General features: G+C 45.6%; 1 long non-coding RNA gene across 2 annotated transcripts in view; it reads right to left on the bottom strand.

Annotated features, from left to right (window-relative positions):
• LOC309333646 overlaps positions 1-16,577 on the bottom strand; it is a 222,008-nt gene extending 205,431 nt beyond the window's left edge. The window contains exons 1-2 of one of the 2 annotated variants that reach the window (XR_014152635.1): positions 14,138-16,577; positions 13,263-13,349 (exon numbers count right to left, since the gene is read on the bottom strand). This is a non-coding gene — a long non-coding RNA (uncharacterized lncRNA). The remainder of the gene's footprint in view (positions 1-13,262; positions 13,350-14,137) is intronic. The other variant, XR_014152636.1, reaches the window with a different exon arrangement.
• Positions 16,578-17,905: the final 1,328 nt, after the last annotated feature.

Here is a 17,905-nt window from a genome sequence, read left to right as displayed (position 1 = left end):
CAAGAAATTCGTCTTGCGAAGCGCCTCAAAAAACGGAAAACCCTTTCGTCTAGCAGGTTTTTCGTCTTGCGAGGCACCACTGTCTAGCGGGTTTTTCGTCTTGCGAGGCATTCGTCTTGCGGGGCACCACTGTATACAAAAATGGGGCAAAACTGAGAAACCGTCAATACAGAAATATGCAAGAGAACTGAGCTAATCGCCTCAGATACCTTCAATCCAAACACACTTTTTCTTCCATGAGATCCATTAGTTGCATCTCTGAATACAAAACACTTCTGTGAAGACTCTGACGCGAGGAGAACAAGCCCTGTGCCCTTTTCCTGAGATTCTCCGCTGCCTAATTTCAAAATAATATTGTTCTCTGTTAATGATCAATCGCAATTACTAAGTCATTTATATCCAATAAAGGCTGCCGCAGGAGGTCCGCGCAGTGATGCCTGGGTAAATTCGCACCCTGGCAATGGCTTAATAAAGCATTATGATAAGCAATCATGTTGCTGGTAGGAGCACAAGTCTTAGGTGCTAATTGAAGCAATCCAGCAAAATGTCAATGACTTTTTTCCCCTTCCCCGAGCCTATGAAATATTCATTAAAATCAGGCATTTGCATGAGAGGCAAATTGTTTATTTATACCTTTTTATTGGGCTTTTCTAGGAGGTTGCAGGAATGCACAGCATTTGGGATGCTTTCGGTTTTGTATGTCAAACACCTTTTTCAAGTTGTACGTATCACTATTTCCCCATTTCTTTGGGGGAAAGGACTGTGCCTCTGGATTGCATGCAGAAAATCCCAGGTTCAGTTCCCAATGGTATCTCCAGGTAAGCTTGGGAACGTCCCATGCCTGAAACCCTGGAGAGCTGCTGCCAGTCCGTGTTGACAACTCTGAGCTAGATGGACCAATGGGTCTGATTCAAAAGAAGGCTGCTTCTTAGGTTGCTATTTAAATCAAGGCTATTCAGAATCATCAGGACTAGAATCTTAATGTTTAGGGGAGGGGATGTAGCTCAGCAGTGGACCATCTGCTGCGTCCGAAACCCTGGAGAGCCACTGCCAGTCAGAGTAGGCCCTACTGACTTAGCTGGACCAATGGTCTGACTCAGGATAACATAGTTTCTTTTGTTGCTATTTAAATCAAGTCTTTATTCAGAACCATGAGGACCAGAATCTTTGTTTTCAAAGGAAGGGTCATAGCACAGTGCTAGAGTGGAAGGTTCCAGGTACAATCCCTCCAGATAGGGCTGGGACAATCAACTTCTTGAACACTGAGTCTTTATGGACCAAGGGTCTCATCCAGTGTAATGCAGGTTCCGATGTTACTGTGATCACCCAACCTGGGATAGGGAGAGTTTGGAGGGCCAGGAAAGTGTAAGGTAACTGCAGTGAGATTTGACTCAGTATGTGAAGTGGGATAATGGAGGAGCAAATGGAGGTAGGAAAGGTCAAGTCTGCGAAAAAACCAGGCACCTCTATTAATGTAGGTCTCCATGTCAGGCAGCTAAGGATGGGATGGATGCCAGCAAAATCCTCCTATGCAATTTTCCATCACTAGTAACATTTTCATGAAAAACACGGCACTTTCCTGCTGCCCTGTCCTTTAAAAGAAAAGTGTTTAATTGTAACCAGATATAATGGACTATTGGGCTTTCATAGCTTTCTCCTCCGCATATTTGTCAAATCCTCTTTTTAAACTATCAGGTGGGGGCGGGAGGGGGAGAGAGATGGTGTCAGAGGGCAGGGTAAAGAGGTGTGCTTCCAGCACAAGGTGAAAGCTATGCAATGAAGGTAACAGGCACATCTCTACAGGGAGCAAATTCCACAGCTTAGGGGCTGCCAAAGAGAAGGCCCTTTTCCCTGACCTGCCAAATCTCTGAGGGCAGCAGAGCAACCAACAGGACCCCCTCTACCAAGCTTAACACTGAATTGAAGGAGGTGGCTCCTCAGACAGCAGCTACATGAAGCTACTGATAGCAGGTGACATAAGGCCCATGAAACAATTGAGGAGCCTACACTACCCTAAACTCTGTATAGACAAAGCCATTGGCAATCTAGTGCTTTCTTGTTACAGTATTTTAGATTGGCTTTGTGTGATCAAAGTGCAATTGCTGGGCTCAGCTGTTGGGGGCAGCAAAGTGCTGTTAAGAGCTCCTGTGCTTTTAATTAAAAGCTTCCACCTTGCTGATTCTGTCCCATTTATTGCTTCCTGGGTAAAGAAGTAATAAATTGCCTCTTAATTCCTCAGCTTCTGTTCCATTCAGGGGGTGGAGGTAGTAATTACTAATTTCTTTCCGCTGTTTTCTTATAGCTGCTGATACCATGTTTTTTTGTGCCATCCACTACTAGTGGAATTAAAACAGTTCCAGGCCATTTAAAATCTCAGTCGACAGTTTATGTGTTACTGTGTTTTAATGCTTTAATTGCTTGACTGTTTTTTATTGTTACTTAATTGATTATTGGCTATTGATTTTTTTAAAAGGTTTAATTTTGTGAGCTATTCTTGAGTGCAGACATGTTGCAAACAAAACACACTGCTCTTGCAGCGCAGGGGAGTCAGTAAACAATGTGCAGGAAAGAGAAACACCCAATAAGTCTCTGGGTGTACAGCAATTATCACCCCTAGTAGGGAGAGAACAAATAGATGAATCTGTCAATATTTTTCATTCTTCTCAGCTTCTCATTTTTCCAGCCTTCAGTCCAGATTGCCAAATGTCTGCATTGTTTGCAAAAAGAATTTAAGAGTCCTCACAAAAATTCATCATGGATTTGTAGAGTTGGAAGGGATTCCCAAGTATCATCTAGCCCAACCCCCTGAAATGAAGGAAACTCAGTTGAAGCATCCATGACAGATGGCCATCTAACCTTTGCTTTAAAACCTCCATTGTAGGAGAGTCCACTACCGTCCAAGGGAGTCCATTCCACTGTCAGGCAGCTCTTACTGTCAGAAAGTTATCCCTAATGTTTAGCTGTAATCTGCTTTCTTGTCATTTGAATCCATTGGTTCAAGTCCTCCCTGCTGGAGGGAATTGTGAAGAAAAGAGTTGCCTTGCAGTTTGCGTACTGTTTCCGGGAAGTGCAAATTCAGAGAGGCCAGGATGAAAACCAGAACCGAACTCCCCCCCTCCCCCTTTTCACACAGTCTCTTCTGGTGGGATGCTGAGTTGAGCCACAGTGGTCTCTCTTCTCCTGTGTCCTCCTAGGATGCTTTGAGAAAATCAAATAAAATTGACAACCAGGCACCTGATAAAAATTAAATAATGACAGGGACTTGGCTGCATCCCATATTATTGCTGGCAGCAGCATGACAGGCATCATTAGACAGAAAGAGAATGTGGTTTTTTTTTTTCACGAGTCAAAGCTACAAATGATCAAATTCCAAAGCTTGGTTATAAGAGCTAGACAGTACACTGCGGATTGAATGGATGGGTTAAAGAAAAACCCTACAAGTGTTTTTTATATGTCTATAAAGAAGTGCTGTTGATAGCAAGCCGGCACAAAGTATGACCCCCGTGGACCCTCCTCCTTGCTCCACTGCCAAGGTTTCTCAGTGTGGGGTGCTGCTCAAAACAAAGCCCTGGATCAATAAAGCCTTTTCCAAACAGGGAAATCAATGCCAATGGCGCAGTTTGAGAAAGCAGCCTGGTGATCACAAAGCTATGTTTGGCGTGCCCCAGGCAGCAGGAACATGGTGTCATTTTAAGCCAGGGCAGTTGTAAGAGGCCTCCCCCACAACACAATGCCTTGGCTCCTGAGAAAGGTGGTTTTTTTATAATAATAAAAAATTGCAGAGAAATTGAAGCACATTGATCTCAATGGCAGGGGTAAATGATGGCAGAAAAGCAGGTGGGAGACGGGAGGAGACACTTGTGACCCCTTCCAGCTCTACAATTTTATGATTATATATACATATATATATGTTCAGATTTCTATATAAAGAAAAATAAGTGGGAGAAAGAGAGAGAGAGACAGACACACACAGAGAGAGAGAGAGAGAGAGAGTCCCCTGTGGCCGTGTATGTTGGTGATCCCCATGGGGCAACTGCGCTGCAGCAACGCAGGTTATTAGGAGGGCATCTCTCTCCGAGAGACCTTCCCAAGCACCCCATTGGGCGCCATTGCCACGGACACCAGAGCTGTTAATCTTGCAATGCCCTCCTGGTGCTTTATGTCAGCAGTGAGAGAAAAGCTCTTCAGAGATTTACTAAGAATGTTGGCAAGGAAATGTCTGTGAATAAAAATAAAAAAAAAGCTTTGCTTTTGCAGCTATTAAGGCCCGATACCTATCATGCATCTAGGTATTGGATTCTGGAGCAAGGTACTCCCAGCTGCCCGTTATTTGTCCTCTGCAAATAGCCGTCTCTTTCTGGTCACAAACTGCATTATGATTCTTTAAATTGAGTTAACGGCTCCATGGATGGGATGGGGCTCAAAACATCCGCCGCAGATGAGTTCCATGAGGCCGAGCATTTGGAAGCACAGGCAAGAGGGTGGCTCAGGCATAGGGGAAAATGTTATTGGCACTTAAAACATAAGACGAGTACTGCTGGATCCGGCCAGAGGTCCAACTGTTCTAGCATCCTTTTCTCAAAGTGGCTGACCTAGAAGCCAACTCCAGGGGCTGAAGGTGCTTGGGCACCCACAATAATATAATTGTGGGGGCCGGGCATCCAAAAAGTCAATAAAAAGCCGGCAAGGACAGAAGCAGTTCAGCTCTGTCCTCCGCAGCCAGCCAGCGAGGCATCTTTTTCTGGGTGGTGGGGCTCAGGTGACTGAGTCTGAGTGGAAAAGGGGGCCTTGCTGGCTGCTGGCTATATGACGTCACACACACTACGTGCAGGTGTGTGTGTGATGTTGCACATCCGCGTGCGGTGGCAGTCACCCACAACCCTGAGGGCAAGATGGCACCCCTGGTGGCCGACCGGTTGCCCCCATGGGAAGCCTGCAAGCGGGACCTGAGCATCACAGCAGCAACACTCTCCCTCATTTTTTATTTGCAGCTACTAGTATTCAGAGTCATACTGCCTCTGGCAGTGGAGCTGGAATATAAGGAGAGCCTGGCTGCTAGATGAGGCCAAAGGGGACCCACTTAATCCAGCGTTCTGTTCTTACAGTGGCCAACCAGATGCCTCTTCTGGGAAGCCCAGAAGCAGGATATGAGTGCCCCAGAAACTCTGCTCTCTTGAAATTTCCAGCAACTGGCATTTAGAAGCAACTAGGGAGGTACAGCATGGCCAATATTTTAATTAATATTCTCCTGATATCTGACAACCTCCAGGGTCCACATACCAGTTGTGGGTGGGGCTAGCGGCAAAAGAAAGCAGAGCAATACATGTATGGTAGGTTGTATCTCAAAGTCGTGCAAAATCCAGAGGTTTCTACACACACACTACACATCTCTCCATCCTTCACCCAGGTTAAGCAAGAGGCACCATCACGGTTCAAAGAAACTCAAGGAGGAACATGGCCTAGGGAGGGTTTGAGGGTCAGGCAGAGAGCCAGAGAGCTATGTTGGCCCCTGGGCCTTGTTCCAAAACTTCCTGGGCAAGCTAGAACGTGGACTGAGGAGGGCAACCAAGATGATAAAGGGTCTAGAAACTAAGTTATGAATAATGGTTGAGGGAGTTGGATACATTTAGCTTGCAGAAGAGGAGACCGAGGTGATATGAGAGCCATCTTCTGATGATATCTGAAGGCCATCTTCCATCACATGGAAGATGGAGCAAGCTTGTTTTCTGCTGCTTCAGAGGTTTGCATCCTAACCAATGGATTCAAATGACAAGAAAGGAGATTCCAGCTAGGAATAACTTTCTGATGGTAAGAGCTGACGGTAAGAAGAACGGACTCCCTCGGAGGGTGGTAGACTCTCCTTCATTGGAGGTTTTTAAGCAGAGGTTGGATGGTCATTTGTCAAGGATTCTTTAGCTGTGATTCATCATTGCAGGGGGTTGGACTAGATGACCCCCAAGATCTCTTCCAACTAATTATACAATCCTGTGTTTCTATGATTGAAGCACATACGCTTTAGAGCACATCTCTCCTTGCAAGAGGATGTTCCTTTGACTTTGTCATGACTTTCTCTGGTGTCCTTGTCTATTTTTAAATTCAAGGATGCCAACTAAAATAAATTACTACGTTTCTGTGAAGTCTTTTTTTAAATATATATACATTGAGCTGGGTCCTTAAACTGTTGGATTCTTTGCAATCTGCCAGGAGCAAGCGAATGCCAAGGGCAAACCTCCTGCATTCTACACCCCCCTCCCATTACATCTTCTCTGCTGCAACAGTCCTTACCTCCACATTGTGTTCTGCTCCTCAATGACAAACCGCAACAAACAGGCAGTGCTGCCTCTCAGTGGCGCCTGCCAGAATCTCCTTGTAGGTTTTACACATTGATTGCTTGCTGCATGGATACCAATCACATTTTTCTCTGGGTGGCTTTTGAAGCATCAAAGCAGTGGCTACCAACACTGATGGCTGTTTTCTACCTCCCCTGTTAGAGCCCATGTGGCCAGTTGTCGAGAATCAGATGTGGGAAGAGTTGCTGCTGCATTCAGACCCCACTTTGGGGTTTCCCGTTGGGACAGCTGGCTGGCCATTGTGAGAACTGGATGCTGGGCAAGATGGGTTTATGGTACAAAACAGCAGAGCTCTCCATATGGAGGTCCACTGTGAGAGCAGAAGCTCAGGTTGACCATCCTGAAAACAATATGCTGGACTAGATTCCCCCTTTAGGGATGATCCAGCGGCCATGTTTGTCCGATGTTACACCACCCCTGTCATAGATAGTATACCTGTGGATACTGCCCGCTGGGAATCACAGATAGGCAGAGTTGCTAATGCACTCGGGTCCCACTTTTGGGCACGTTCTTAGGTTTAATGACAGCGCCTGCCTAATATCACTAGGTGGAGAGTTCCAAAGTGCAAGTGTTGCCACAGTGAATGAATGATTCCTTACAAATTTGAATCCATTCATTTAGAGGATAGGACCTGAACCAATGGATTCAAATTATAAGAAAGGACATTCCAACTAAACATTAGGAAGGTTGGAGATTTTTAAATAGAGGTTGGATTGCCATTTGTCAGGGATACCTGCACTGTGATTTCTGCATTGCAGGAGGTTGGACTAGATTACCAATAGGGTCATTTCCAACACTATGAAATGCAAAACAGACACTGTGTTGCCCTGTAGAAAAGTCTGACACTTTGGACTGAGCTCACAAAGGCACTGGCATCTGGGGCAACTGGGGCAGCATTAGTGCAATGTGTCTGGAATGATGCATCCTAGCAGCAACCTTTCCACCATTGAAAAAGAGCAGACCTGAGCCACTGCAAGCCCCAAAGTAATCCTCAGGATAACCTGCATCAATCTTTCAGGCCCTCTGCTGCACCCGTACAGCAAAAAGGCTCCTGTCAGATTACATAATGGCACATTACAAAATCAAAGCCATCAAATTGGTGCTACCCAGCAGAGGCTCTTCTGGGGGCCGGTGATGAAAGATTCCCACAAAAAAAAGGGAAGACATTAATAAGCTGTTTGTTCTTGCTAACACACAAATCATCATACAGGAGAACCCTCCAGACCTCTCTGTGCTTCTATAAGATGAGAAAACCTTGCCCAGGGAAGGCAGGGGGGCCTCCAGGAGGGGAGGATCTGCTTCCAAATGTTCATGGGCTGAGCAAAAGGCAACTGGGAAAATTTTCCTGCTAGGTGATTTTAAATCAAAGAACCTAAGAACGTAAGAAGAGCCTGCCAGAACAGGTCAATGGCTCATCTAGTCCAGCATTTTATTCTCACAGTAGCCCACCAGAAGCCTCTTTTGAGAAACCCACCAGCAGGATTCAAGCACATACGCACTCTCCCTTCCTCTGGCTTTCAGCAGCCAGTGCTCAGCGGTATTACTGCCTCTGACCATGGAGGTGGAGCACAGCCATTGACAGCCCTCTCCTCCATGAATTTGTCTAATCTTCTTTTAAAGTCACCCACGTTGGTGGTCATCACTGCCTCTGATGGGAGCAAGTTCCATAGTTTTAACTATGCACTATGGGGAGGACTTTCTTTCAGCTGTCCTGAATCTTCCAACATTTGGCCTCACTGGATGCCCACAAGTTCTAGTGTTACGAGAGAAGGAGACAAAGTTCTCCCTCTCCGCTTTCTCCATGCCATGCCTAATTTTATAAACTTCTATCATGTCACCTCTTACATAACGTTTTTCTAAACTAAAAAGCCCAAACGTTGCAACCCTTCTTCATAGGGAAATCGTTCCATTCTTCCTGCCTTGAGTTGCCCTTCTGCAGGTAATTTCCACAGCTGGAAGCAGCAATGCTTCTGAATACCAGCAGCTGCTGCACTTGGGTCCTGCTTGTGGGACCTATGGTACCGTTGGAACATTTGGGTGGCCACTTTGAGGACAGAAGATGGATCTTTGGTCCAATCCAGCAGGACTCTCCCATATGGAGGTCCAGTCTGAGAGAAGAACCTCCATGCCCAGGGGAAATCTGGCACTGAACGCTGGTTGCTGAGAATCAAAAGTGGGGTGAGTGGCTATTGCACTCAAGTCCTGCTTGAAGGTTTCCCACTGGGACATCTAGTTGGCCACTGTGAGAATTGGGTGCTGGACTAGATCGGCCATTGGCCTGATCCAGCTTCAGGGCTCTTTTAATGATGTCCAGCAACATCTGGTGTGCGCAAGCTTATTCCTCTGCAAGGGAGAGGGGGGCAGGGTATGTGTTTTGATGTGCTTCGTGCCACACGAATTCCTCAGTGATGCCTGAATTTGCTGGCAGACCTATTACTGAACTAATTATCACTTTCCTCACTGCTGATCTTCTGGAGGCAGCTGCGAAGGCCGCTCAGAGCCCAGGAGCAGCACAATCTCACTCTCATTTTGAGAGGAAGAATGGGGGTCACATTCGTCTTAGGGAAATGGTCTTGGTGAGAAAACAGCAAGGCGTTTTTGGTCAGCAATGTGAGGAACGTCTTTTCTAGGGAAGATTCAGCTCAGTCAAGGATAGTGCTGAGTGCTGGCTAGGTAGATGAGATCAGAAGGTGTAGTGCAGGAGGGGGGGAACTATTTGAGGCAAGGACTTTATTTGAGAAGGGCCACAGCATAGTGAGAGAGCATCTGCTTTGCATGCAGAAGACCCCAGCTTCCTATTTATTCAGAACCATGAGGACTAGGGTCTTACTTTATTTTTAAGTGGAGGACCACAGCTCAGTGGCAGAGCATCTGCTTTGCATGCAAAAGGTCTCAAGTTCAATCCCCAGTGGCATCTCCAAGTACAGCTGGGAGAGACTCCCTATCTGAAACCCTGGAGAGCTGCTGCCAGTCAGTGTAGACAATGCTAAGCAAGTGGATAGCTGATGGGGAAAGTGGTTAGAGATATTTTTTCCTCCTTCTCTTAGTTCTAGTGCTATACTACTTGAATGACTTTTAAAAAGGATTGGACAAATGCATGGAGGAGAATTGTAACCAGCCACAATGGCTCTGTTCTTCCTCCATGCTCAGAGGCAGCAATGCTGCTGAATGCCAGTTGCTGGAAACCACAGGAGTGGAAGGTGCTCTTGTGCTTCGATCCTGCTGGCACAGGCATCTGCTTGGCCACTGTGAGAACAGGATGCTGGATTAGATGGGCCCCCTTTGGCTGAATCCAGCAGAATACTTTAGGCATCTAAAATGATATCATCTGCCTAATGTCAATAGGTAAGGAGTTTCAAAGTTCTTACGATCTTAATTATTGGAGAAAAGCAAATACATTTCCTTCTCTTTACAAACTTAATGCATGTGTTACTTTAAACTACACAAAGACACTTTGTCTAATTACCAAGCCACCCCCAGCTTGTAGCTTCTCTGTCTAAGTTAACTCCACCCCTAAAAGCCAAGTCATTCTGTTTATCTTCTCTCCAGAAAAGATGTCTGCTATTTTCTCTCTCATCTCCACTCATCCTATAAATAAGTGTTGCATGAATAAAGCCTTTGAACTTCAGAAACTAACTCTTTATTCCAATCTGATTCACACAAACTGCACTTATCGCTTTTCAAAAAAATAAAAATCACAAACTAATGAGGAAATGCAGCAAGATGAACCTAACGACTAGAAAAGAAAAAAGAAAAACCGAGAGAAACAGAAGTCATCCCTACTCCATGGTCAGCTTGCTCTCTTATGTTAGGGTAGTGAGAGCCCAGATGGTTCTGCAGATGGGATTCCCCATTGAGGAGAGTGCTGCTGTGGTGAGCATCATCTAAAATTTGATCAAGCATGCTCTAATGCGGAACGAAAGCAACTCTGGTTAGCGAGCCTACAAAAGCAACCACAAACACTCCCCCCCCCCCCGGCTTGACCACCTCCTGGTTTTACTTCATGTATATTGAACACAGAAGAAGCTGCCTTTGGATTCCCTGGCAGCATTGTTGAAAGGAAATTCACCTGAGATAATTCACATAAGAAGAGCCTGCTGGATGCCCCTACAGGAAATATGCAAGCAGCACCCAAATGCAAGAGCTCTCTCCCTTTCTGTGATTCCCAGCAACTGGTACTTAGAAGTATTGCTGCCTTGTGGATAGTATTATGAGAGAGGGAGAGACAAATCTTTCTATTCGGGAGACTGCCCTCGTTCCGAGGGATTTTTATTCATTTATTTATTGGTTGCATTTATAACCCGCCTTTTCCTCCAAGGATCTGAAGATGGCATACATGGTTCTCCCTCTCCTCAATTAATCCCACAACAGCCCTTTGAGTCAGTGACTGGCCCAAGGTCACCCAATGAGCTCCATGGCTGAGCAGGGATTTGAACCCTGGTCTCCCAGGTCCTAGTCTGACATTCTATCCACTTCACCACATATAGCAATCTTCAGGGCTGTGGAAGAGCCCTCAGTAAAGGAAAGAGGTTCATCCCCAAATTGAATTAAGTCTCAAGGACCTGAAGCTTTTCACAGCAAACCATCTCCCACGTTGAGAAAATAAATCCGCAACCAACGCAGGTTTCTCATTTACACTTCTGCTTTCTTAACTTTCCCCAAGATGTGATCAGAATGCAAATTATAAATATGAGAGGAAATGATTCCATTCCTGATAATAATAACCACACACACACACACCAAACATGAAAAGAAAAAAGTCAGGCAGGAGCTGGGTGGGAGATGGAGATGGGGATTAATGCAGATGGAAGGAGGAAAGAGGTAATTAAAGCTGCCTGGATCTGTGCTTAGCCCCAAAGGAGCCCCTTGAAGCAGGCTGGGTGCTCATTAAAGAGGGATAATTAGAAATCCGACTCCACTCATGAACCACTTTGAATCCCCAGCTCTGATCAAGAGGCCTCCAGCTCTTCCCTCTCCACACCCGAAAGCCCTAATGAGCAGGAGGCAGTCAGCACCAGGAGATTTAGGGGGCATGGCAAATCACACCTCTGCCACCCATGCAAGCAGGAATCTTCCGAAATGACACCTCAGTGAGAGGAAGGAGGTCCAGAGAGCAACGGGAGAATGCCCAGCTCTGCATTGTCCTCCAAATGCTGGACATGGGTCTCTCTGGTTGCCTCGCCTCCAAAAGGACATTGTAGAGCCAGAAAAGGTTCTTAAAAAGGGATTCAAATTCATGGGAAAGAGGGCTATTGATGGCTACTAACCACAATAGCTATACCTCCACAGTTGGAGGCAGCAATGCTTCTGAATGCCAGTTGCTGGAAACCACAGGAGCAGAGAGTGCTCTTCTGCTCTAGTGCTGCTTGTGGGCTCCCCATAATGGGCATTGATTGGTCACTGTGAGAACAGGTTGCTGGACTAGAAGACCCTCTTTTGGTCTTCTTATGTTCAAACTGAAAGGCACAGGAGCCATTCCAGAAAGAGAATGGGACATCACCTCTTTGCTCATGGCTTGCCTCTGTTTTGTCTTTAATGACACACCAGCCATCAGAAGCATCTCCTTGGTGCTTCTGTGTCCCAGCATTGAGCATCATTTCATTCTCACACGCTGCATCCCAAATATCTTTATTCAAGCTTCACTAGGGAGACCAGCTCCTCTCTTTCCCCTCTGTCACTTCTCTGCTCAAGGAAATAAAGGCAAAAGACATGGATCACATTACTAACCTCGCCATTTTCCGTCACAGGAAATGGAGTGTACAGCAAACTAGGAAGCAAACGCAGCTAGCCAGCCGTTTGCTCAGTGACCACAGGTCAGTCATCCTTGAAAGCAGCAAGCAAAAGGCAGGACTGCATATCAAAAAGGACCAGCAAATTTACATCTAGAGGTGTAGTTCATGCATTGGTGACTTCTGTGCTCTCTGTGAGGCTTCCCTTGTGCTTGATCCAGAGGCTGCAGCGAGTGCAGAATGCTGCAGCAGGATTGCTGACAGGAATGAGGTCTTGTCATACAACAGCTGTGCTCACAGATTTGCACTGGTTGCCAATTTGTTAATGGGACAAGTTCAAGGTGTTGCTATTAGTATATAAAGGCCTTAACAACATGGGTTTACCTATGAGTTTGTCTTACACCAGATGCGCCAACTCAAACACTTCAATGATCAGAACTGGTATTACTACAGCCGCCACATAATTCCTATTCTGCATTTATAAGTACTCAATCTCTTGGTGTGGCAGCACCTACACTTTGGAAGTCCCTGCCTCTTAACATCAGTCTTTGTTTAGGGAAGCCAGATGTTTAGAAATCTGGTGCCTGTTTTAATCTGTTTTTAGTCTACTCATAGAATTGTAGAGTTGGAAGGGACCCTTACGGTCATCTAGTTCAACCCCTTGCAATGTAGCAATCTCCGCTAAAATTTGAACTTTCCCCCCTGACAAGGGCTTAAGTGGCTTACAGCTAAAACAGAAACAGGTAAAAACAGTTGGGGGAAGCAATAATTCAAAAACAATTAAACATTATTAAAATTAAAGGTAAAGGGAGCCCTGACCATTAGGTCCAGTCATGACCCCGACTCTGGGGTTGCGGCGCTCATCTTGCTTTATGGGCCGAGGGGCTTCCAGGTCATGTGGCCAGCATGACTAAGCCGCTTCTGGTGAACCAGAGCAGCGCACGGAAACGCTGTTTACCTTCCCGCCTGAGCGGTACCTATTTATCTACTTGCACTTTGACGTGCTTTCATACTGCTAGGTGGGCAGGAGCAGGGACCGAGCAATGGGAGCTCACCCCATCGCGGGGATTTGAACCACCGACCTTCTGATCGGCAAGTCCTAGGCTCTGTGGTTTAACCCAAAGTGCCACCCACGTCCCCCATTATTAGAATAAAATAAAATAAAAATGAACCTAAAGGTCACTTGCCTTATTCATAGGGATAGGTGGATCTGCTCATTTCAGTTTCTCCTTTTTGCCATTCTTAAGCTTCATTCTTCACATTCCCAGATCTGCATATTTAAAAAAAAAAAATCTCAGGAAAATTCATTTGTCGGAATTTCTGCTCCTATGCACCTTTTTACATGCAAGTCTCCCTAAAGTAAACCCATCTTAGCACAACAATTTTCCCTAATATAATACATTTTTTAGTGTTATTTTCACTAATGTATGCATTTTTGTATACACTTTTCCATAGCACATGCTATTTTTTGTAAGCATATTTCGGCTGGAGAAAGTTGCAAATTTCAGAGAAGCCTGTGGGATTTTGAAGGATGGCTGTGTTTCTGGTTTCTGCATTGTTTCAGAACCTGAAAATCAGGGTAAGGTCACATTTAAATGCAGACTGACTTGAACTTCCTCCCACCCACCCCACCCCCGCCTCTACTTGTTACTTTCTGCAGCCTGTTGCTTAATATGGTTGTGGTGGGAAGTGAGGAGAGATGCAACCGGCTGGCTTTTGCGACACCTGCCTCAAGGGAGAGGAGGATGTGACAAGAGAAAATGTGATGTCTTCCTGGCCTGCCTCCCACCACCAGTCCGGCACCCTCCCACTGGGAGAGACATCTTCTGGGTGTTGGGGAACCAAATGTCCTCATCACAAGAAAGCAAAAAAAATGTCCTGTGAGGTTTCTTTCCCCATTTGGTTTTGTTAAAGCTTTTTCATAACATAATACAAAGAAATAAACTAATCTAAATAGAAACAAAAGGGGGGGGAGGAAAGGAAATGCAGAGTCCTCTCTCAAAGGTAGCTCTTAACCCTTGTCTCACAAAGAAAGAAGTGGACCCTCCCAGCGCTCACCTGAGACCTTCCCTTTCTTCTCCCAGTCTCTCACCTTGGGAGATCTTCCCTTCCCTGCCTCTCACACAGAGTTTTTCACCAACCAGCTATCATCTTCATGTGTGTGTAATCCTTGGATTCCAATAATGGCCCAGAGCAAAGGACACCCAGGAAAACATAAGAAAAGAGAGAAAAGGAAGAAGATAAAAAAGAGATAGAGTGACTGAGTGTGTGTGAGAGCGGGGGGAGAGAGAGAGAGGTCTTCCAATTTTCCATCTGCCAATTACATAAAAGAAATTATTTAAAACATTCACTCTAGGATGACATTCCGCTGTTCTACTTTTTGCTAAGCAATATTTCCCCAATCTTCAGACCCAAATGTCTCAGAAAAAGGTGGGATAAAAATGAAATAAATAAATAAAATTATGAACTTATAAGCAGCATGTTATGCATTATCTCCACATTGCCAACCATTGACTAATGAATCTGTGCACACCCAAACCCTCACATTCCCACATTGCAATGGCCACCCCTCAACACAGCAGAGAAGGTGGCAGGGTGTAAGTCATCACGAGACAGAACCTGCAGGTGTCTTCTAACTTCCAGGTGTGTGTTTGGCATACAGAATCCATCAAATTAGTTCTGGCAGATGTTATTTTGAGATGCAGAGTGGGGCAGCCACCGCAGTGAGGAAGGAGAGAGGGGAAGGTGCAAAGAAGAAAATCACCTCTGCTGAGATTCCCGTCAAGACGCATTTGCATAATTAAAGCTTAAATTAGTCCCTCTCCTGTCATAACTATTGGAATGCTTTCAGAGCATGTAAGGTGGTGTTGACTGCAGAAATGTTCTGTCCCAGTAGAGGGTCAAGCGATGTGGGCAAGAATTCAGATGAAGTGTCACTGACAGCTGGGGGCAGGGCACTGTTTCTGTGGCTCTCAGTGGCCCAAAAAAAATCAGGAGGAAAATGCAGCTTCTAGGCAGTAACTACTAGCCTTTGCCTTAATCAATACTAGGACTCGGTCCCTTTAGCTGTGATTCCTGTGTTGTAGAAAGTTCAGCTAGATAACCTTGGAGTGGCTTCTAACTCTACAATTCTATGATTCTCTAGCAATCTGCAGTCCATTGGCAAGTGATGGGCTTCCTCAAAGATCTATCCTGGGCAAACGTTACTGATTTGCCCCACTCCCCCACAACTAGGACTTCTGACTCTTCCATTGCTACTGCTACAGGAAAAAAGCACCAAATTAGTTCCTGGGTTTATCTTTATCCTCATCCCTCCCCATCCCTTTTCTGTGTGTAGTGTCTTTTAGTCTATGAGCCTGTGTGCAGGGATCCTTCTGCTGAACCAAGGCCCTCCCCCAAAATAGATAAATTAAGATTCCAGCTGACAAAGACCTGGAGAAAGGTCTGGGATAAATAGGAACCTATGAAACTGTCTTCTGCTCAGTATTGTCTACACTGACTGGCAACAGCTCTCCAGGGTTTCATGCAGGAGCCTTTCCTAGCCCTACATGGAGATGCCATTGGGATTGAAGCTGGAACCTTCTACATGCAAAGCGAGTAAGTGCTCCACCACTGATCTACAACCCCTTCCCAAAGTTAGCAAGGTCATTAACATTTCACTGGCTCAAAAACTGAGTGTTGCTAACATCAGACACACGCAACGCATTGTCTTTTAGTCTGAGAATTTGCTACTCTTTGGGAATAGCGGGGGTTGCTGGGGGGAGAGCATTCTGTTTGTGAAATGACAAGTGTCTTTCTCAAGAACATCCTGGCAGGACACTCTGTGCCGAGAACAGATTCTCCAGAAATAGCATGGGAGACAGATTTTTATCACGAGGTCCACAAAACATTAGGCCTGCTGTTTCTGCCTCCGTTTCTGAGAGCAATGCTGCTGTCTATGGAATAGATATGGGAGAAAAACTTTGGAACTCTCTGTGTTTCCAAAGAGGGCTGTCCTGGAACATCTTGTCATCACCGCCACCTCCCTTCACAGCTAGGGAAGTTGAAATCAGTCAATTTCAGTTTCTCATTTTTTCCTAATCTGAAGTTTGAGTCTCCACATTTCAACATCAGTTTGTGATTTATTTAAAGACCTTGTGGCAATTCACTAGCGTTTTACCAAGAATTTCTCCAAATGCCTGTGTGCACAGACATCACTTTCCACTACCTCTCATTTTAATAGCATATGGACATCAGTAGAGGCTGCTGGATCAGGCCAAAGGCAGCCCATCCAGTCAAGCGTCCTGTTCTCACAGTGGCACCCCAGATACCCCAATGGTAAACCTACAAGCAGGAGCTGAGCAAAAGAAGAGATCCCTATTGCCAATCCTGTGTGTTCCAAATAAACAAGTTTTCCTATGATTCAGCAGATTAATGAAAAGGGGTGATCACCCTTAAAGTACAAAGACTTCCTCAGGCTACTGCAAATCTGAAACAACCAAGAAAAACAGGTTTGCAAAGTGCTATTGTGGGGCCACAAAGGGACGCGGGTGGCCCTGTGGGTTAAACCACAGAACCTAGGACTTGCCGATCAGAAGGTTGGCGGTTCGAATCCCCGTGATGGGGTGAGCTCCCATTGTTCGGTCCTTGCTTCTGCCAACCTAGCAGTTCGAAAGCACATCAAAGTGCAAGTAGATAAATAGGTACCGCTCCAGCGGGAAGGTAAACGGCGTTTCCGTGCACTTCTCTGGTCCGCCAGAAGCAGCTTCGTCATGCTGGCCACATGACCTGGAAGCTGTACACTGGCTCCCTCGGCCAATAAAGCAAGATGAGCGCCACAACCCCAGAGTCGGTCACGACTGGACCTAATGGTCAGGGGTCCCTTTACCTTTTATTGCGGGGCCACAGCATGACAGCTCACTTTTATGGATACTGTACCAGAGGCAGCAGCTGCATACACTGAGCACATTCACCTCCCCTCCCTGAAGATTCCTGGGAACTGTAGTTTATCTCACACAGGGCTATAATTCCCAACACCCTAAACAAACTACAGTTCACAGGATTCAGGGGTGAAGGTGCTTTAAATGTGCACAGCTGACATCCATAATGTTTCTGTACGGAAAACAAAACATCCTTGTCCATGCAGTCTGTCCCTCATCTTCTTGACAAGTCGTAACATTCTTGGCAGCCGCTCACAATGATCCTAATAGGACTGGATAATGAGCCACCGCCCCTTTTTTCCACATTGATAGGTAGCTCTAAGATTTTCATAAGCCATGTGGGTTTCTGATGTTAGAAGCCTGACATCATGTGGACATAAGTGATATTCCCACCAAAATATAAGAGCAGTCAAAGCTATGGTGGATTGGGGCCTTCCCACTCTTGGGGTCCCTTCCAACTCTACAGTTCTACGATTCTGTGAAACGGCTCATTTGGATGCAATGTGCAATTTCTTTTTAACAAGGATTCCAGCTACAATGGAAGCTGGTTTTATTACCAGTCCACCATGGAGCTGTGCTGAGATTATTTGCGGGGGTTGGGGAGGGGAATTACCTTAACGTGAAGTGTTGAGCTTTTATTTTTGCTCAGGCGCTGTGATGGATGAATGTCCAAGCCATTACCATCTAAGAGACGCCACAGGTATTTATTCGGGACAGCGAGCCTGCCAAAAAAGCAAGCCTGGGATTTGGCAGCTAGGGCAGAATGCCTCGCTCAGGGATGTTGTTTTCTTTGCTATTCCTTTAAAGCAAATTTCTACTAAACTGGTTTGATGAATAGACTACAAAGATTTGAGAAGTTATTTAAATGTGCACAATAAATTTTAATAGAGGCTGTTCTTGTCTGTGA

This window comes from Podarcis erhardii, assembly GCF_964252035.2.
Source record: "Podarcis erhardii genome assembly, chromosome: Z".
Taxonomy (NCBI): domain Eukaryota; kingdom Metazoa; phylum Chordata; class Lepidosauria; order Squamata; family Lacertidae; genus Podarcis; species Podarcis erhardii.
The sequence above is the reverse complement of the archived record's forward strand: the minus strand, read 5'-3'. Positions and strand labels throughout refer to the sequence as shown.